This window comes from Petaurus breviceps, unplaced genomic scaffold (assembly GCF_028583685.1).
Source record: "Petaurus breviceps papuanus isolate PSGF00001 unplaced genomic scaffold, PetGlider_PUasm1.0 175, whole genome shotgun sequence".
In the NCBI taxonomy this organism is placed as follows: domain Eukaryota; kingdom Metazoa; phylum Chordata; class Mammalia; order Diprotodontia; family Petauridae; genus Petaurus; species Petaurus breviceps.
Genome location: NW_027185764.1, coordinates 47,923,174 through 47,945,534, shown reverse-complemented (window position 1 = coordinate 47,945,534; position 22,361 = coordinate 47,923,174).

Here is a 22,361-nt window from a genome sequence, read left to right as displayed (position 1 = left end):
AGGGATGTGATCCTTTTTGTTTGAGACTCGTTTTAAGTGTCTTTATTGAGTTTTGGGTTTTTTTTTTTTGCCTTTTGGAGGGCAATTGGGGTTAAGTAATTTGCCCAAGGTTACACGGCTAGTTTTTTTGTGTGGGTGTTAAGTGTCTGAGGCCAGAACCGAACTCAGAGCCTCCTGACTCCAGGGTTGGCACTTTTACTCACTGCGCCACCTAGCCACCCCTGTCTTTATTGAGTTTTGAGCTATAGGAAATCTATGCAAAGCATGTTGAAAGGGTTCTCTTACTCTCGTTGTTCCAGTGGCAATACTTTAAATTGAGAAGGAATATCTCATTGACATTTTTGTACAACCAGGGTTTGGCTTTTAAAAGAGTAGTTTGGTTTTATTTTTTGAGGAAAGAAATAGTGCCGACATTAAGAGGATATATGCAAGAGACAGAACTGTAGACTGGGAATAGCTTCTGTTGTGAGAAGAGGAAGAGCAATGATGATGAAGAACTAAGAAATGATCTTTGGTGGAAAGAAAGGATTCCTAAAGCTCTTGGTGGTCTTAACCATCAAAGTCCCTTCTGAATATCCATAGGAAGAAAAAAGTACATGGAATCTAAGTGCAAACAGGTGATGTTCTCAGGGAAAAGACCAATGTCTCTTTCCTGAGAGAAGTTCCCTTATTTGATACTTTTCATGGAGACTTTTTAGGACTATTTTAGATACTGGCAACCAAGAGTGGTATTTGGAATCACTAAGCCACATTAGTATTCTTTTTTTAAAGCAATTGGGGTTAAGTAACTTGCTCAAGGTTATTACGCGGCCAGTTATTTCTGGGTGTGGTGCTGAGTATCTGAGCCCGGATTTGATCCAGGTCATCCCGACACTGTGGCCGGTGCTCTTACTTGCTGAGCCACCTGGCCACCCCTAAGCAATTGGGGTTAAGTAATTTGCTCAAGGTTACATGGCCAGGTGTTTCTGGGTGGGTGCTAAGTGTCTGAGCCTGGATTCGATCCCCAGGTCATCCTGACACTGGAGCCAGTGCTCTTACTAGCTGTGCTACCTGGCTGCCCCAAACCACACTACTATTAAAGCATGGAATGGATTTTGGCTGGTCCATGTAAAAGGATGCATATTCCAAGACTCTTAGAGAGTTATGGAAAGCAATTAGCTTATTTATTCTATCTGAGAATATGTCTATAAACATCCAACTTTGTACTTTATTTGTAAATGAGATAAAGATGATGGCTCCTCCATGTTTCAGCTTCTTCCTAGAATCTTTTTCTCTCTTCAGATTGAAGGGAGGTTGGAACCTTGTGTTTTCTCTTTAAGCTTTGATTCTAGTCAACCACATCTTTTATTCAAGCATGGAACATTGAATAATCAGTCTCCATCAATAAGGATACTGCCGTACAAATGGCCCTTTGAGCCAAGGATTACATTAGGATTAATTTTTCCTTAAGAGTTCGAGGGTTGTTGAACTAAAAGATATTTGACCCAGGAAGGCAATAGAGTCGAGCACTTGAGGAATTGTCATAAAGCATGGTGCAAGAACACAGAAGTATTTACTGTTTTATAATTCCAGGAAAGATTTAAAAAGCAATAATCACCAGGCCAATGTGCCCTGGCCCTGATATTCTGCATCTAGATTATGTCCTGGAAGAAATACATAGTATTAGGACTTTTATTTTCTTACACCTATCTCACAAAAGTTAAATGGAATATTTTTTTTCCTTTCTAAGTACAGAATTTTCTAGGTTTCATCATTGTTTACATAAATTTCAAAAGGAAGATCATTTCCTTAAAGGCTTTTTCCCCCTTTCTCTTCATAGGACAGTGAGCTTCCAGGAAGCCTGTGGGAACTGAATTTTCTCTAGTTTCATTTTAGATACATTATCTCCTTTTTGGGGGCCCCTTCTTATATAGACACATTTCATTTTTTATTTAAAGCAAAACTTTAATTCTTTTGCCTCCTGAGTAAATAGATACCAATCTGTTCTCAAGAGTCAGCATGGTTTCATCGACTACAGGTCATGCCAAACTAGCTTATTTCCTTTTTTGGCAGGGTTATTAAACTACAAGATCATGGCAATGCTTCAGATACAGTTTAACTTTTATTTTATCAAAGTATTAGATAAAAGTCTCTTGGGATATTCTAGTGGAAAAGATGGAGAGTTGTAGACCTAAGCAGTTTAATATTTTCATCAATATCTTAGGTGAAGGCATTGTTGGCCTACTTAGCCAATTTTCCAATGACTCAAACATGGGAAGGATGTCTAACACATTGGATGGCAAAATTGGGTTTCCAAAACATCTTGGTAGGCTGGAACATTGGGCCAAATCTAATAAGAAGAAATTTTATGGGGATTGTAGAAGTTTATAATTAGGTTAATAAAATCAACTTCAAAAGTACAAGATGGAGAGGCAAAATTAGATAGTTTTTTCTGGAAAAAAATAGAGGGTTTTTGTGGGCTGTAAACTTAATATGAGCCAATAGTGTGATACAGTGGTTGGGAAAAAGAATGCAAATTTAGGCTATGTTTAGAAATGTATGCTTTCTAGGACTGGAGAGGGTATACTTTGTACTCTGCCCTGGTCAAATCATATCTGAAATAGTGTATTTAGTTCTGTGCAATAACATTTTAGGAAGGACACTAATAAATTCAAGAATATCTAGGGCAAGGCAATAAGGCTAGTGAAGGGCTTCAAGTTCACACCACAAGGAAATGTGTAGAATTGACTGATCAGGTTTAGACTGGAAATGAGAAGATTCAGGGAGGACCTGACAACTACGGTCCAGTCTTTGAGGTGCTAGCTTATGAAAGAAGTATTGGATGTGTGGTGGGCACCAGAGGAAACACCTGGGAGTGATGTGTGGAAGTTTATAAGAAGTAAATTTAGGTAAGAAAGCAAATTTAGGTAAGAAAAAAAAGTAACTTCTAATAGGGAGGTACTGGGTTTCCTTTCATGTTTGACTGGCCACTTGTTACATATAGTGTGGGGATGATGCCTGTTCAGGCATAGGTTGGCCTGGAATAACCTTCCAACTGTGAGATACTGTGGGTCATTTTATTGATATTTTTTTTCATAACTGCTAAAGAGAATTTTAAAGACCACACTGATCAGCCTGACTGGCAGATTCTACATCTCTTTTCTTGGATCTTTCCAGATTCCTACAATTGCCAGTGGGCCATGCCCCTTCCCTGCCATGCCTCCCCCCTATTATCTTGTATATATTCTGTATATATTTAAATGTACAGGTGTACCCTAATAGATTGCAAAATCTTTGAGAGAAGGGATTCTTATTTGTCTTTCTATCTCCAGTACTGTTGCCCAGTACATAGAAAGGTCTAAATAAATGCTCACCAATTCATTAAATGATCTCTTTCAGGACAGGATAGACAAAATGACACCTGCATATAGAAGACAGATATTGGATAACTGGGAAATTCTATTTGGGACAACAGCATTCCAGGCTCATATCATCTGCATAATAAAATGATCCAGATCTCCCTGAAGGAGGGAACAATCAGTGAGACACTTGGAAATACCTCTTACAGTTAGGGAATAGGGTTAGGGAATGGAAGAAATTAGTAGAAAAGCAAGGGGAAGGTCAGAAAGATAGAAAGAGGAAATCCTGGGTCAGTCTTCAGCAGAGAACTCTGTTCTGTTCCAAGGCACCAAGACTCGCCATCAAAAAGTATCTTGCCCTGCAAAAGAGTTATCTTATGAATATTTCCTGGCTGAAAAGAAAAAAATGTGAGACACTCATAAAGATGGCAGAATGAGAGGTGGAAGAACAATCCCACTCTCACACAAATGCTCCATCAAAGATCAAGGAAGAGTGCCAGACTGAGTGGTGATTTGGAAATCCAGGCAGAAAGTATGGTAGGTGACTTTTTCTGTACTGGATCAGAATAGGCAGACAGCCAGAGGCCTATAGGCATTTGGGAAAGAATCTACTTAGAGAAGCCTGTACAGAAGTCTTTGCACCTTTGGTCTGGGTCTGGGGCCAGAGCTATGTGTCAAGTTCAGGGAGCCCAGATCGTGTCCAGCCTGCAGCTGTATTACTCTCACCTCAAATTTGGGTCTTGGAGCCTTTTAGCATGGATTGCAATGAACCTATAGCTGTGTGCTGAGGCAGGGAGCTTGGATTAGGAGTGAGCCTGACATTCTGTTGTGGTAAACCAGTGGAAGCTTCTGCAAGGCTTATGAGGTCTGGAGCTAGCAGTATTTTACTAGGGGGGTAAGTCTGCAATTGTGTCACACAGACCTGGGACCAAGGTTGTAAGCAGGCTCTAACCCTGCCCAAGATCTGACAACTTAGGATGCTGAAAGCTTTTAGCTTGCTGGTCTAAGATGTTCCTGAGGCCCTTGAGGAGCACAGTACTCAGTACCTGGATGACAAAACATCAGGACCTCAAATAATACAGGTTAGGACCAAGCAAGTTCCCACTCCCTCCATAATCTAGCCCTGACACAAAGTCCCAACTCAGGAAGTAAGACTGGAAAATAAGCAAACAAGATACTGATGATAAAGACATATGATAGATCCAAGAATATGTCAAATGTAAACCCAGAAGAAGAAACTAATTTTATAATGCCATAAGCAAAGTATCAATCAAAAACATGGATTGGTCCAGAAGACAACTAGAAATTTTGGAATAAATGAAATGAGTTTAAAAAATTATATAAAAAGGAAACAAATTCTACAGGCAATAATTAGAAATCAAATTAAAGTTCTAGAGGGAAGACTTGGAAGGAAAATAAATAGCTCAGGAGGTATAAAACCTTACCCGGGTAATAAACTCCCTGAAAATTAGAATGCACCAAACAGAAATTGGTGACTGTGAGATAATAAGAAATAGTAGAAAAAATAAAAAAGACAAAACCCCAGAAGAAAATGTAAGATATTTTCTTTTAATAAAAAGAAAACCTGGTCTGGAAAAAAAGTCAAGAAAGTATAAGAATCACTGAACTACTTAAAAATCACAACAACAAAATCCCTGGATACAAGATTTCAAAAGCCAGGGGCAAAGTGAAAATAGAATTTATTTTCTGAAAGAATTTCAGAAGGAAAATCAGTTATCTCCTGAAATAAAGCTCAGAATGAAACCTCCCAGAACATAATAGCCCAAATTCTGAGCAAATGAAAAAAAAAAACAGCAAGCAACCAGAAACATAGAGTTAAGGTATTAAAGAGACAAGACTTGACAGCTACCACAAAAAACAAAAGAAGAGTTTAGAGCAGAAACCTAGGGCCTTGAGGACACATGTGACCCTCTGAGTCCTCAAATGCATCCCTTTGACTGAAGCCAAACTTCACAAAATCCCCATTTGTTCTGTGCAATTTGGATTCAGTCAAAAGGCTACACTTGAGGACCTAGAGGGCCACATGTAGCTTTGAGGGTGTGGGTTCCCCACCCCTAGTTTAGAATATGTTATTCCAAAAGGCAAAAGACAAAGACATTACCAAGAATAACTTAGTTGGTAAAACAGTGTTACACTACAAGCATATTTTAAATAATCCAATCCTAGAAAAAAGAAATTAAATAAACCACAATGAAACTTTCAAAGAAATAATTCAGGAGAATAGATTGATTTGCAATCATATTTTATTAAGGAACAATTAATTTTAACATTATATAAACTGTAAAAAGTAGGCAAAGAAAACATCCCACCAAATTTCTGCTATGATATAAATATGGTCTTGATATGTAAACCAGAGAGAGATGAAACAGAAAGAAAACTGTAGACAAGGACAATTAGTTCTGCTCTGTATATGTGTTCCCAAAAAGCACTGTACAATGCAAAATTGAGCAATAAAAACTGCGGAATTATGGGGAAAATGGCATTAGGGGTACAATGTTTAAAAACTTCAGTGATATGTTAAAAAAAGATTGGAACCTAAAAAATTGTAGCATGGTTGTATACATATTAGATAACTAAGAAATACATAAATATTACAAAAAATGGACTGCTGCTTGGACTGCATTCTGTACTATATGTTGGGTAGGCCAAAACTCTGGACCAGAGGCCATGGGGGAATAAGGTGTTTTCAGGGGTGAGGGTGGTTAGGATCAGCCATTTTCCATAGGAACGTATATAATTAATATGACACTTTTGACAAGCACCTGAAGTTTGCTTCTAGAAGTGGTCATTAGAAGAGTTATAGCTCATGAGTTATTGGCAAGTGGTGCATTTCTCTGTGTTCTCTTGCTATTTCTTAAGTAAAAAAAATTGTGCAGAAGCAAACTCAAAATTTGAATTATGTTGAAAATGTTCCCTAATAGATCAATAGCATTGGCACAAATTCATGGGTTATATACTGGTAGCAGAACTGACTATCCCTAATGAATATCAATTTTAAAATGTTTTAAAATAAAATATTAGCATAGAGGCTACAACAGTATATAAAAAGAATCATATATAACTATGACCATGTTGGACTTATGCAAAGAATACATATATATATATCAATGTAAGGAAAACTATAAACATAATAGGCCATAGTAATAACATAACCAATAAATTCATGTGATAATACCAAGATGCACAGATCTTTTGATAAAATATAACATTTATATTGATGAATGAAGTAAAATAAAAAAAAATATCTTAAGTAGGAAGTAGTCCTTACCTAAAACCCAGAGCCAGGTTTTATGTAATGAAGATGAAGAATTTAGTGACTTTTCTTGGAAATTTACAAATTGTTTACTAGAATAAATAGACCAGTTAATAGATACACCAACAGTGTATTAGGGTGCTCCTCTCTCTCATATAGCCTATGCAACATTGTTTCTATCTTTTGTTAGCTTTTAAAATTTAAAAACCTTCTATCAGAGGTGGCTGGGTAGCACAGTGAATACAGTACCGGCTCTGGAGTCAGAAAGACCTGAGTTCAAATCCAGCCTCCGACACTTAATACTTGTGACCTTGGATAAGTCACTTAACCCCAATTGCCTCCCCCCCTCCAAAAAACAAAAAAAAAATTAAAAACCTTCTATCAACTTTGTCATTCTGATTAATATGAGGTGATACCTGAGAATTATTTAAGTACTCATTTTATTTGATTGTTGATAGTTTAAATGTCTTTATCTATTCTTGACTTCTATATATACATATATATCTTATACTTTGACTATTTATTGGGCAATAGCTCTTTTCTGGTTCTCTGATCATTATGAAATGCATATTAGAATCCTTATAATCTCTCCACTTCTGCCATCCTCATTCAAAAGTCTTTTGTCTATGTATTTCAATATACCCAAATATTACTTCATTAATAAAATATCATGATTTCTAGTCCAAAAATTATTTTCTTCTTTACTTTTTTAACCCACTTTGCTACTCTATTCCCATATTAAGTCTTAACCAAGGTGAGATTTAAAAAATAACCTTTTATAATATTAGAAGCACATAGCATTTATTTAATTTTGTTTTGCCATTTTACATCAGTACCATATTTTTCTTTTATTTAGTGAGTTTGTTGTCAAAGACTTTGTTTTTATTTCTGCTTTCTGTTGAAGGAATGACTCAAATGTCTCTCCCTTTCTGTAAGTGCATATTTTTTTCATTGATTAAGCTTAAGTTTATAGGATAAATTATTTTTACTTTTTCTAATCTTATATTCCAATTTTCTCTTTGATTCTTGTAAGCAAGGAATAGATTTTAGATTATTTGACTGTTTTTCCTTACAGGACCACTGTCTTTTCCTTGTGAAGAGCTTCATCCTGGAGACCTACAGTATTTGTTCTTCTTTCCCTCTATTGTAATAGGTCTTTTGCATCACTTCATGTGATGTACTTTACCCTATCCTGCCTCTCCCTTTCCTTTTCTCCCAGTACAATCATTTTTTTCACCCCTTAATAATCACATCAAAGTCAACTTATACCCATACCCTCTATCTAGGTATACTCCTTCTAATTGCTCTAATAAGATATATAGCTCTTAAGAGTTACAAGTATCATCTTTCCATGTGAGAAAGTAAACAGTTTAACTTTAATGAATAGCATGTTTTTTTTTCTTTCCTGTTTACCTTTTTATGCTTTTCTTGAGTTTTGCATTTAAAGATCAAACTGCTCAGCTCTGGTCTTTTCATTAGGAAAGTTTGAAAGTTCCTTATTTCATTGAATGTCCATCTTTTCCCCTGAAAGATTATGCTTAATTTTGCTGGGTAGTTGTATCAGCAAGTACCCTAGCATACCCAGGATGGCTGCTAGCACAGGTTCTTTGATCTGCTTTTCTAAAGGAAAGCAACTCAAAAAGGGTTACAATCTTGCTTTAATCAAACATATGTCATTCACTTAATTCAGGGGGAAAGTCAGCACCCTGAGCTTCAGAGAATACAAACAGAAATTATAAGCAGACAAAAATACAGACAGAGAAAATAACACAATTCAATAGAACAACAGACAGGGCTTCTAGCTATCTGACCATTACATAATACAGTTAGTTATCAGAGAGAGAAGCACCAAAATGTGTGTTTTTAAAGCTGGGGGGCTCAATGGCTGCCCAGAGTCAGCTGGCCAAATCACACAACTCTTCCCATAAGTGATACCCAAAGCAAAACCTCACCTCAGGGAGTATATATAACCTTCTCCAGGGTCAAAAGACATCACAACCTTCATGACCCACTGCCTAATTATAAAATAACAAAAGATGGACCTTCCTGAAAAACAAGTCTCCCCTAAGCAAATTTCTCTTGTTGGACTCTAAGTGAGGTCCATTGTAGCAGCAGCACCCCTTCATCCCCAGGGTGGCTGCTAGCACAGGTTCTTAGATCTGCTTTTCTAAAGGAAAGCAACTCAAAGTGGGTTAACAATCTTGCTTTAATCAATCATTTACCTAGTTCAGGGGAAAAATCAGCACCCCAAACTTCAGAGTATACAGACAGAAGTTACAAGAAGAGAGAGAAACATTTCAAGCAGACAGGCCTCTAGCTGTCTGACTATTACCTCCATACCTAGTCACAGTTTCCAGAGAGGGAAGCATCAACATGTGGGTTTTCAAAGACGGGGGCTCTCCAGCTACCCAGAGTCTCATCTGGTCAAATCACACAACACTTTTCAAAGTGAGCCCCAAAACAAAGCCTCACATCAGGGTTTATATAGCCTTCTCCTGGCTCAGAGAATATCACAACCCTCTTGACCCACTGCCCAATTACAAAGTATCTCCTGAGATACAAGCCTCCTGCCACAGACTCCAGGTGCAAAGGGCCTGGGGCAGGGACAATGTTAAATTCAAATTCCCATAACACCCATTAGGGCCAGGGAAGATCTTCAAATTCCTTTTCCATTACAGTAGTTGATTCTTGGTTGTAATCTAAGTTCCTTTGTCTTCCAGAATGCCATATTCCAAGCCCCCTGAACCTTTTGCAGGAATTGTTTAGTCATGTAAAATCCTGACTGTGGTTCCTTGATATTTGAATTGTTTCTTTCTGGCTACTTGCAATGTTTTCTCCTTGACCTGATAATTTTGGAATTTGGCTATAATATTCCTCGGAGTTTACATTTTGGGATCTATCTTCCTCACAGCAGATTACAACAGTAATTATAAAATAAGTTACTAAATTCCATTCTTATAATTCTATAATGTGCTATGACTTTTTGGGGAATCATTGCTTTCAGTGTTGGCATAAATGACATGTCCTATGTACAATTCATCTGATAGTTGGAGTTAATTCTCATCTTTGCAGGGGAAGCCATAGATGAGAAGCATAAGTAAAATTGTCCCCAGTATGATGGGCGTGGAGCTTTTTAAGTGCAAAAAGGAATGTGAGAAGTAGGAGCCTAAATTAGAGATAAGGTTTCCCCATGAATGAACTCAAAGTAAACTACAATGGCTGGTACAGGATAGAAAATGGAACAGGTTACCTGCCCTGTGAGTCCCATTTGAACAGGGTCTCTGTGCTAGATTTCAATTTTAGTGAAACATTTAACAAAGTCATAGTATCCTAACTCTTGAGCTAGGAGGGACCTTAGAGGTCATCTAGTTCAACCCCTTCATTTTATACGTGAGGAAAATGGGGCTGAGCACTGTTCAGGTTTACATTGGGAGTAAGCAGCAGAAGCTGTAGTTGAACCTAGGTCTTTGGACTTCAGAGGCAAGAAGTCTTTTCACTGTATCATACTCTATCAATCAATTGACCAACAGGTATTTATTAAGCTTTGAACTAGGCACTGGGAATACAACTACAAATAGTGAAACAATCTCTATTTTACTGTGGAAATTACAATAAATATTAAGTTAACACATGCACACATGTTTTTATACACACAATCACTTTTCAAATACCGATGGTTTAGTTGAGAGGCCACTAGCAGCTGGGGGAGGTAGCAACCTGCCATTATGCTAGTTTTGCGGGAAAAAAACCAAAGAAATATGGTAGATGATAGTATTATTAGGTGCATTTAGAACTGGCTGAATGTAGATGTCCATCACATAATCTTCAATGTGTGAAAAAGCTCAATATCATCTTACAAGAAAGCCTCCAGTGAAGTATCCTAGATTTTGATCTTTGACCCTCTCCTGTCTACCATGTTTGTCAGTGACTTGGTTGGAGTTACTAATGGCATGTTTATCAACTTTCTGAATGTATAAGACAAGGTGGTACAGTAAGGCTAAATGTAAAATACAGAGTGTTTAAAAAAATCATCTTCAAATATATAAAGTGGTGAATATATAGGATATATAATCATCTAAATATATAACATGTAAATTATATATATGTATATAATAGCTAGATCTTGTTTTATCTGGAAAACAAGTCCAGGGGTTTTAGGCTCAATATGAATCAATGGTGTAATATGGCAGCCAGAAATAACAGTTGCAATCTTAAACTGCATCAAGAAAGAGATAGCATCCAAGAGTTGTAAGATGATAATTCTAGTGCAATGGTAAGAACACTTTTGTCAAAACCATCACCCCCTCACTGACAAAGTTCACAATCAGGAATGCAGAAGAAAACATCTATAAAGCCTGGACTATGGAAACAGAGAGCAGAGTAAACAGCATAGGATGTTGTCCTGTCTGTTGTTTCCAGAACTTAATTAAATTCCTAATGCCCCCCCCCCATTATTTGTGAATGTAATCACATGGTATGTCTTCCCCTCTCCTCATGCTTAGCAAAATAACTCCATTCTTAATATAAAGAAGCACATGTTTAGCACAGTAAACCATGAGTTATACTTTCCAGGCATAAGCTTCATATAGATAAACTTAGGTGGCCCCAAGGCAATGCCTGAACTCAACCTGGGTGTGCATTCCTGATAAATCTCCAATCCCTTCCCTTATAGATAGCCACACCCTTCTAAACATTGTATTAAAAAATAACCTATGGTTTTGTCCAATGGTTAGTCAGTCTTAGCCAGAGTAGACAGGCCAACTTGGTCATGGAGGCTGACTCGCTATTGGGATGGGAAAACACACCTGACCCTGTCCAAGAGGGGCAACAATCCTGCCTTGCCAGTAGCCTTAATGGGGTGAGCAAGGACAGCTCCAACCCAACAGTTTCTAGTAGTCTTGTCCAACACCATACCTGGCTCTAGGCATTGACACCTATCATTATAATAAACATCTTGTACGGTGCATCCCTTCTGACTGGACCTCACTGATTCCAGTACCTGCACATCATGTTCAACACTTGTGTGTTATTGAGTTCAGTTCTTGGTGCCTTATTTCTGAAACGTTTCTGATAAACTAGTGAGTATCCAGAAGAAGGTAGTAACCAAGATTGAGAATGGTCTTCATGTCAGGTCTTACAACAATCAGTTAAAGGAACTAGGGATATTTGCCCTGAAACAGATAAGACATGATACTATTTTTGGGACATGATAGCTGTCTTCAAGAATTTGAAAGGCTGTCAAGTGGGATGAGAGACTGGACTTATTCAATTTGTTTTTAGATGGCAGAAGTAGGAATGAAAGGTAGAAGCTGCTGAGAGGTCCATGGTTTTTCCTTATTCTCCCTGGTGTTCATTCTTCCTCCTGAAATTTTGTATTCACTTATCTGTGTATCTGTTGTCTCTGTGTATATGTTGTATTTTGATTTTATCCTTGTATCTCAGCATTGTGCCTGGTACCTAATAGATGTTTAAATACAAATGCTTGATGAATTTAATTGCTATGAATTCATAGTCCAGACCCAGGCCAAGACTACTTTCTTACTCAGAGGACCACTATAGATACCAATGTTAAAAGCCAATGGAGATTTTGGATGGCGTGGGGAATGGGCATGAAGGGTTGAGACTTATCCCTGTTGTGTGCCCTTGCTGCTCAGCTGAAAGTCTTTACTTAGGTCACCACTAAGAGATTCCATTTTGCAAAGGAGCTGTGGCACACAGAAGTCTTGCTATGGTAAGACCACCTTTCCTAGTGTCAATCACCTCGCTTTTACTAGTGTGGACTTGGTTGATAAGCCAGTTATATCTCATAGCATTTTAATTATCATAAATTCAGATTCCAGGTCTTAAGGCACTCCAAGTTCTTTATCTATTGGATGGATATGATCCTCATTTGGCAGGGAAACATCCCTTTTTAGTTTCACACCATGTTGGTGGTACCGATGGTTGACATTAACAGAAGGGTCCCATCACCTGTGAAATTCATACCCTAAAATTTGTATATTGCACCATTTACTGCACCTTGTACACCTTTAATATTACAGCTATCACTTCCACATTGTGGGGGTTAGGGGCAAGGCACCCCATGATCTGAAAAATTTATGTAAAATTTTTTAGCCCTCCCTTCATACCACAGAAGTCTTCAGACTTATGGTATTAAAATAAAATATATTGATATTATACAATACTATATATGTTTCATGAATTTCTGAGTTTCTAAACTTTTTCTGTGTCATCTGCTGGTCTTCACGTGTCATCTGCCACTTGTGCGAGACTCCTCCAAAATTCCCATTTAATTTCTTATGCCCACTTGTGATATAACAAAGCCACAGTGGGAAAAGTTGCAATGTGGAAGGGATAACTGTACAAGCAGGCTCTTATTCTTGATTATTTTGGGGGGCTTCTGGCTGCCGCTCACTTTTCTTAGCAATCAAAATGGATTTCACGTTCAGTTCGCCAGATTGTCTCTAGTAATACCTTCTTAGTCGCTGGACATACTCACACTACCCTGGCAGCCTCCTATCCTAGTGTGCTTGGCAAATGCAGTGAATAACAGGACATCTTTAGCACCAATAAGTAATAACAATAGCTAAAATTCACATATCACTTTCAGGATTGCAAAGCAATTGACATCTATTATCTCATGTGATGCTCACGACTCTGTGAGATGGCGCTATTATAATTTCCATTTTATAGATGAAGAAATTAGGGGTAATAAAGGTTAAAGGACCTGCCCAGGGTCAGACACCAAGAAAGTATGTGAGGATATGACCTAGAAGAAGGCACCCTGGATAGAGCACCAGGCCTGCAGTCAGGAAGACCTGAGTCTTGCTTCAGTTTCCTCATCTGTAAAATGAGCTGGAACAGGAAATGCCAAACCACTCCAGTGTCTTTGCCAAGAAAAGACCAAATGGGGTTCAGAGAGTCAAATACTACTGAAAAACAACTTCTTGATTCCAGGCTTGATATTAAATCTATAATATCCCCTGCCACCTTGCTGCATCTCTCAGGGCCCATTTTTATTCCTTTCTAGGATCTGAGTCTTGCAGAATTTAACATATACACAAATCAAATTGGAGTTTATTCTATTGTTTGCCTCCCACACACATACATGTATATGTGTTTGTTAAAAATTAGAGCTTAATATTATGTCATTGGGATATAGTTTTTTTTTTTAATTTGAGAGAATTTGTTAGTTTGCTATGGTAAATGATATCTTCTCTTCTAATAGTAGCTAATAGATACCATTTATAAAAAAACTTACTATGTCCAAGGCACTGTACCGAGTACATTACCATCGCATTTGATGTTCACAACCCTGGAAGGTAGGTGCTATTATTATCTCCATTTTACAGATGAAGAAACTGAGGCAGAGGTTGAATGACTTACCCAGGGTCATATAGCTAATAAGTGTCTGAGGCTGGATTTGAACTCGTCTTTTTTTTTTTTTTAAAGCAATCGGTGTTAAGTAACTTGCCCAAGGTTACACGGCCAGTTATTTCTGGGTGTGGTGCTGAGTATCTGAGCCCGGATTTGATGCAGGTCATCCCGACACTGGAGCAGGTGCTCTTACTCACGGAGCCACCTGGCCGCCCCTAAGCAATTGGGGTTAAGTAACTTGCTCAAGGTTACACGGCCAGGTGTTTCTGGGTGGGTGCTAAGTGTCCGAGCCCGGGATTCGATCTCCGGGTCTTCTCAACACTGGAGCTGGTGCTCTTATTCGCTGTGCTACCTGGCTGCCCCTGAACTCAAGTCTTTGTGACTCCAGGCCTATCAATAGGCCACCTATTTCTCCCTGTCCTCTTTTGTAATATATAAAGGGAGGGTCTGGAATCCTAAATCCTGTTTCAGGATCACTATGACAGTAGTATGAGGCAAGCCTTGGGTCAGGTACTCAAAAAAAAATGTCTGTAACAATGTAGACCCTTAATAGATAATCCTGGGTCCTGTTGCCTAGGGGACCCAATAAAACCTGTCATTCAGCTCAAGTCCTGCTGTCTCCAGACCAAGTTATCTGGAAATCAATACCAAAAAACTCCAGGTTCATAGGCTCTTTTTTTTTGAGGCAATTGGGGTTAAATGACTTACCCAGGGTCACAGAACTATGTAAGTATCTCAGGCCGGATTTGAACTCAGGTCCTCCTGACTCTATCCACTGAGCCAACTACCTTCCCTTTCCATGGGCTCTTAATAAAGGTTTGTTGACAGAAGTTCTATCTAAAAATCTAAACACAACACAGATTTCTCTTTCTTTTTTATTTTCCTCCTCAACTTTTCCCCCAAGGTTAGCCTTTGTCTTACCTCTAGGCCTTATCTTTTCTACTGCCCCTCTTATTCATGCTACCACCAAACCTGAGCTCTGGAGTCCCCCAGCTCTGTTCTCAGGGATGCTTTCAGAGCCTCCCTGGAACACCCAGTTTGAGAATTGTGGCCTGTAGAAAGGCAGCTGTTGCACATATGATACTGCCGAAGGCATTAGAGGAAGTCTTACCTATATTTCATAGTCTTGTTCCAATCACCACTCTCTGGTTCACCTGCCAGCATAAGGAGCATGATAGGTTTTGCAAAAGAATAATCTGAAATGTGAATTTTGCATGAAAAAACTATGAGATTCATATATCCTGACTGGATGAGAGAGTTTTCAGCCACAGAGACTATATAAATATTGTTGTATAAATGGTTCAGCTGAACCAACATGACATGGGGGGAAAAAGAATCTGTAAAATTTAGTTATGTTGGCTGAAATCTTAGTCAACACAGTATAAAATGTCCCTTTGCTTTCAGAGTGAATGCTATGAACGAGAGTATAGGTTATCTTCACCTGCACATGCAGGTGTGTATTGTAGTTGGAATTTTTAGTTTTTTTGCATGTATTTTTAATGTCCATTTTCTTACCAGCATATGGCTTTGGCCAGCTAAGACTAGAAATGTATAAAAACCTGTCCTTTATCTTCCTCTTTAATGAATTTCTTCACAGAGTCAGAAAAGGGCTTGTATACATACATACATGTATTATATATACATATGTGTGTATGTATATATATACATATTTATGTTCTCTTTTTGTTTATATTAAACAAGTTGTAAAAAGAATTGTTACCAAATGAAATTGGAAGCTGTAGTTGCTGCTCCTGGTTTTTATTAGTGCTAAAAAAATTGAAGATTAAAGAAAAAAACAAATTAAAAAAGAACCATGAACACCACCAAATGCCACAGGGAGGGCCTGATTTTGTGACTTGTGGAGAAAGAAATTTTATGACGTGTCACTTAAAAAAATGAAATAGTCATTAAATTTTTTTATCCTCTTGAGAAATATGTATTTCAATTGAAGATGTCACAGATTTCTCTTAATAAGGAGCTTTCCTATACTAATCTTCTTAGTTAATATCTTAAAGTTTTATATATACATCTGGGGTTTGGAATTTTGGTAAGTGTATAAAAATATTGTCGATAAAGTTGGCTCAGTTTCCCCCTTTTGAACCTCAAAAGTAGGGAGGCATGGAGCTGCTGGGCTGCATGGGGATGAGAAGGATTGCTAGGGAGACCATGTCTGCAAGTAAGGCCCCAATTCGGCAGCTGCTTAGAGGGCTCCAGTCAGCTGATTTCCAGCACAACTGGAAACATTATTGTAATAAGGAATACAGAGCTTGACTGAGCCGACAGCACTGGATGGGCAAATCTATTCTAAACACATGGGATTGATACTCTGCCTTAATTAGCAGCCTCATTGGTCCTTGACTTTCAAAAGCATGACACTACAGTGTATATACGCACCTCATTTAAGTAAACAACTCCTTTGCTGGAGACACTTGTCAACACAAACTATTTTCTTTACGTCTCTAGGTTGGCCATTCATCAAGTCAGCTGCATCCAGTGATGCCCAGAGGTAATTATGTTTGTTTTCAGAAAAGTTTTATTCAAATAATTTGGAGGCCTTTGGCAGGATTTAAGTGAACTCAGTTTTGTGCATACTATGATAGCCAGAGAACCAACCCGTGGTGGCAATGGTCTGCTAATTAGAGGAGCTAGGTGGCACAGTGTCTAAATTACTAGACTTGGAGTTAGGAAGATCTGAGTTCAAATAGGGCCTCAGATACTTACTAGTTGTGTGACTCTGGGCACACCTGTGAAACCTCAAGTTTCCTCATCTGTATGATGGAGTTAATAAAGCATCTCTAATAGCACCTACCTGCCAGGGTTGTTGTGAGGAACAAATGAGATAGCATTTGTCAAGTGCTTTGCAGATTTTAAAGAGCTAGTAAATATTAGCTACTATTATTAATTATTGTTGCTGTTGTTCTGAAGTTCATGGAGAATAATTTTAAAAATATGATTAAAAATTTTAATTAAATTTTTTAAAATTTTAAATTAAAAAATTAAATTTTATTTAAAAATAAAAACATTTAAAAGAATAATTTTTAAAAATTATTTTAAAAATAATTTAAAAGATTATTTATTAAAAATGAAAATTTTATAATAACTTCTTAAAAGAGGGTCTGGAAAAGAAGTTGTAAAAGTTACAAAAGCTGAAGAGGGTAGAGAAGGCATGGAGGAAGAAGAATAACAATCAATAAACATTTATTAAACACGTGTAGCCCACTGAAACAGTCCAGTAATCTATATTTATTTCCTGCTTTAACAGTGTGATAGTACAGGCTACTGATTGAACTGTATAAAATGCCAAATTCACTAAAAGGTGTTTATTGCCTGGCATCCATTAATGACCCTTGAAGTTAAATTTTCAATACTATGTACCAGACATTGTGCTAAGCACTGTGGATACCAAAAGAGGAAAAGACATTCCCTGCCCTTAAGGGCAGATTTCTGTACTCAAAGACTTGAGCTCAAATGCCTTGGCCATATAATCTCACGTTGTTGTCTAAAAAATCCATGAACCATTGTTCCATTAAGACACTTGAACTACATGTCCCAGGATGCTTATCTAGCATTTAAACTACTTCCCCCCTTGATGTCTTTAGAACCCGGCCAACAGAGGATCAAACACCAAGTTATATTACATATTCTTCTTGTCAAGATAATAATTTAAAATGTCCTGAGTAGGATCAACCTTCTACCCCAAACTACTCTTCTATTTCTTCAACAATTAACAGTGGTTGCATCGTATAGATTAGGATGCTAATTCAATCAGTGTCTTTGTAAGAGTCATTTCACCAGCTTTGTAGGGCTCCTGGTTAGCCTTCACAGCTGTTATAGTAGTCTCAGGACACACAAATGCCCCACTGTAAATAACTGTGGATAGAGATCCCCTTCTTTGCTTTTGGCTTTTACCCTCCCCCACAAATCTCATGGTATACTGTGTCTCATCTTCATCTTCATCTTCATCTCCCTAGGAATAAATGTCAGCAATGATCTCACTTACTAGGAATTAAAGAAAGAAACATACCTAATTTGCAAATCTAAGTCATTTATTTTTTTTGTAATGCTCATGCACACTAAAATTTATCTAATGCTTTACTGAAATATGAAAAGAAATTCTGGGCATTTCTAAAATCTATAACACCTACAAGCCCACTGAAACAGTCGGGTAATCTATATTTATTTCCCCTTTGAACAGTGTGATAGTACAGGCTACTGATTGAACTGTTATAAAATGTCAAATTCATTAAAAGGTGTATATTGCCTGGCATCAATTAATGACCCTTGAAGTTCAATTTGCAAGTATTTATTGTTGTCACTCTTGACTGTTTAAATGTTTTTTTTTTTTTCCTGGTGATTACCAGAGGAAGCACATAGATGGATGGGAGGAAATAATGATGTGATAACATTCCAATGCCCTCCAAGTAGGGCCATACGGCCCCAAATGGTGCACACTGCAGAAACAGCAGGCCAATTGATGTCTAATGTCTTTGGAACAGACCAGAGCCCAGGGGGTGGGGTTGTATCTCAGTAGCACTATTTAGCATTAACGTTGGCATGTAACAACTGCATTAGTTATTTTCTCCTAGTTTTTACTGTATGGAGAAAATGCCAGGTGCTCTAGTCCAGGGTCTCTTACACTTTTTCTGCTCATGACTCCTTTTCACCTTTTGGCAATGTTTGTTGGCGCTGTGTGGTCGGAGGGCCCGTGCAGTGCAAACAGAGCACATTTTGTGTTCAGAACCCAGGCTGCAGTGAAGTTTCATGGATCAACACGGACAAGTGCTGCCAGAAACACCTCAGATTCATTACGTGTTTGATTTTTAATTAAATTTTGGTCATTGTGCATTTAGAAACCTTTTACTGTTGCCACACTTTGTTTTGACCCAGTTCAAGAAGCACTTTAAGGTAGTGAGCCACCTGGACACAACTATTTTCCTATAGGAAGCACTCTATTTTTTGTTTTGTTTTTTTCTTTTTTCCCCAATTTATTTATTTATTTATTAGTTTTAAACATTCATTTCCACAAGATTTTGAGTTACAAATTTTTCTCCCCATCTTTCCCCTACCCTCCCACCCAAAAATACCAAGCCTACTGAATACCCCTTCGCCTAATCTGTTCTCTCTTATATCCTCCCCTACCCCCCTAACTTTCTAGTAGGACAAGATATATTTCTATACCCCAGTGCATGTATATCTTATTTCCGAGTTGCATGTAAAAAAAACCATTTTTTTAATTTAATTTAACTTTTTAAACATTTGTTTTTAAAGCTTTGAGTTCCAGATTTTTTCCCTTCTTCCTTCCTCACCCATCCCCACTAGGAAGATAAGCAATTCAATATAGGTTGTACATGTGCAGTTACTCAAAACATTTCTGTAGTAGTTATATTGTGAAAGACTAACTAAAATTCCCTCCATCCTATCCTGCTCCTCACTTATTCTATTTTCTCCTTTGACCCTGTCACTTTTTAAAAGTGTTTGCTTCTAACTACCCTCTCCCCCAATCTGCCCTCCCTTCTATCATCCCCCACTCTTATCCCCTTTCCCCCTATTTTCCTGTAGGGTAAGATACCCAATTGAGTGTGTATGTTATTCCTTTCTTAAGCCAAATTCAATGACAGTAAGGTTGTCCTATTCCCTTTCACCTTCCTGCTCTTCCCCTCCATTGTAACAGTTTTTTCTTGCCTATTTTATGAGATAATTTACCCTAACCTATCTCTCCCTTTCTCCTTCTCTCACTATATTCCTCTGTCACACCTTAATTTTATGTTTTTAGATATTATCCCTTTGGTTTCTGGTGGAGTCAAGATGGAGGAGTAGAAGCAGGACCTCCCTGGGGCTCTGGCTTCCACCTTCCCAATTCAAGTGAAAGGGGACTCTGAACAAACTTTGGAGGTACAGAACCCATAAAATGACACAGAGAAGCTAACCTCCCGCTGAGCACAGCCCAGCTGGAAGGAATCAGCCGAGATTTTAGCCCCAGGGCGGGCCTGAGAAGCCTCCAGCCAGAGGGACTCCAGATCAGCACCAGCTGTGGTGATCCAGAATTATCAACACATAAATGTTAAGGACAAAGTGAGAGGTCAGCGCACTGTGGAGTTTGGGACCCAGTAGTTAGGAATGCGAAGGCTTTTGCCCCCAGGGTGAGAAGCCACTGAGGAGCCGGGGCCATGCAGCTGCAGCCAAATGGCAGCTTCAGCCCCTGGCCTGCAGAGTATAGGGGGACCAAGTGACCAGTCTGAGGGGTAATCAGTCTTGCTTTAACCTGCTTGGATCTGGATTGTGGTCTAGGGTGGAGGTCCTGGGGTGTGTGACCAGCTTGCCAGAGCATGTGGAGGCTTCAGCAAGGGCACCCATTCTTGGCAGCTGAGAAAATCCTAGCTTTTGGTACAAATCTCCCCTGTCTGGTAGCAGATTCCTACTGTGGCAAAAAGCCCAAAAGTCAAGTAATTAAGTGGCAACATGACCAGGCAAAGGAAACAAAACAAACAGAAGATTCTAACATTAGACTCTTATTTTGGGGACAAAAAGGATCAAAGCATGGAACAGGAGGAAGAAAGTCAAGTCAGAACTCCTGCACCAAAAGCTTCAAAGGAAAATATGAACTGGTTACAGGCCATAGAGGACCTTAAGAAGCAGATAAGAGAAGAGGAGGAAAAATTGGGAAGAGAAATGAGAACAATGCAAGAAAATTATGGAATGAGAATCAACAGCCTGACTAAGAAACATAACACCTTAAAAAATAGACTAACTCTAATGGTAAAAGAGGCTCAAAAAGGCAATGAGGAGAAGAATGCCTTAAAAATCCGAATTTGCCAGATCTAAAAAGAATCTCAAAAGCTCACTGAGGAGAATCATTCTTTCAGAATTAGATTGGAGCAAATGGAAGTTATTGACTTTGTGAGAAATCAAGATGCTGTTAAACAGATCCAAACAAATGAAAGAATAGAAGGCAATGTGAAATATCTCATGGGGAAAACCACTGACCTGAAAAATAGATCCAGGAGAGATCATTTAAAAATTATTGGACTACCTGAAAGCCATCATCAAAGAAAGAACCTAGAAATCATCCTCTAAGAAATCCTCAAGGAAAACTGCCCTGATGTTTTAGAACCAGAGGGCAAAATAGAGGTTGAAAGAACCCACCAATTACCTCCTGAAAAAGATCCCAAAAAGAAAACTCCTAGGAATATTATAGTCAGGTTCTGAAATTCCCAGATCAAGGAGAGAATATTACAAGCAGCCAGGAAGAAACAATTTGAATATTGCGGAAACACAATCAGGATAACCCAGGATCTGGCAACCTCCACACTGAGGGATTAAAGGGCTTAGAATGTGATATTCCGGAGGTCAAAGGAGCTGGGATTAAAACCAAGAAGCACCTACCCAACAAAACTGAGTATCATGTTTCAGGGGAAAATATGATCATTCAGTGGAATAGAGGAATTTCAAGCATTATTGATGAAAAAACCAGAGTTGAATACAAAAATTGACATTCAGATACAAGAATCAAGAGAAGCATGAGAAGGTAAACAGGGAAGAGAAATCATAAGGAACTTATCAAAGTTGAACTATTAACATTCCTACATGGAAAAACAATAATTGTAATTGATGAAACTTTTCTCAGTATGAAAATAGTTGAAGGGAATAGAAATATATACATATATATATACACACACACACAAATATGTCTATATATGAGGATATATGGGCATATGAATACATATGTGAATGTGGGTATATATGTTTACAGGTATACATAGATAGAGGGCACAGGACCAATTTAATAGGAAGGGATGATACTTAAAAGGTGAAATTAAGAGGTGAGAGAGGAATATAATGAGAGGAGATGGGGAGCGACAGAATGGGGTAAACTATCTCACATAGAAGAGGCAAGGGAAAATGGTTACAATGGAGGGTAAGAGTGGGAAGGCAGAGGGGAATGGGTCAACCTTATTCTCATTGAATTTGGCTTGGGAAAGGAATGAAATACACACTAAATAGGGTATCTCACTCTACAGGAGAGTGGGGGTAAGGGGATAAGAGAGGGGATGATGGAGGGGAGGGCAGGCTGGGGGAGGGAAGTTGGAAGCACCAACTTTTGAAAAGGTACAGGATCAAAGTAGAGAATAGAACAAGTGGGAAGTGGGATAGTAGATAGGGAAATATAGTCATTCTTTTACAATAAATCAACTATGTTAATGTTTTGCATTCGCTATACATGTACAACCTATACTGAACTGCTTATCTTCCCAGTAAGGGTGGGCGACAAGGGAGGAAGGGAATGAATCTGGAATTCAAAGTTTTAAAATCAAATGTTGAAATATGTATATATATATATATATATATATATATATATATATATATATATATAT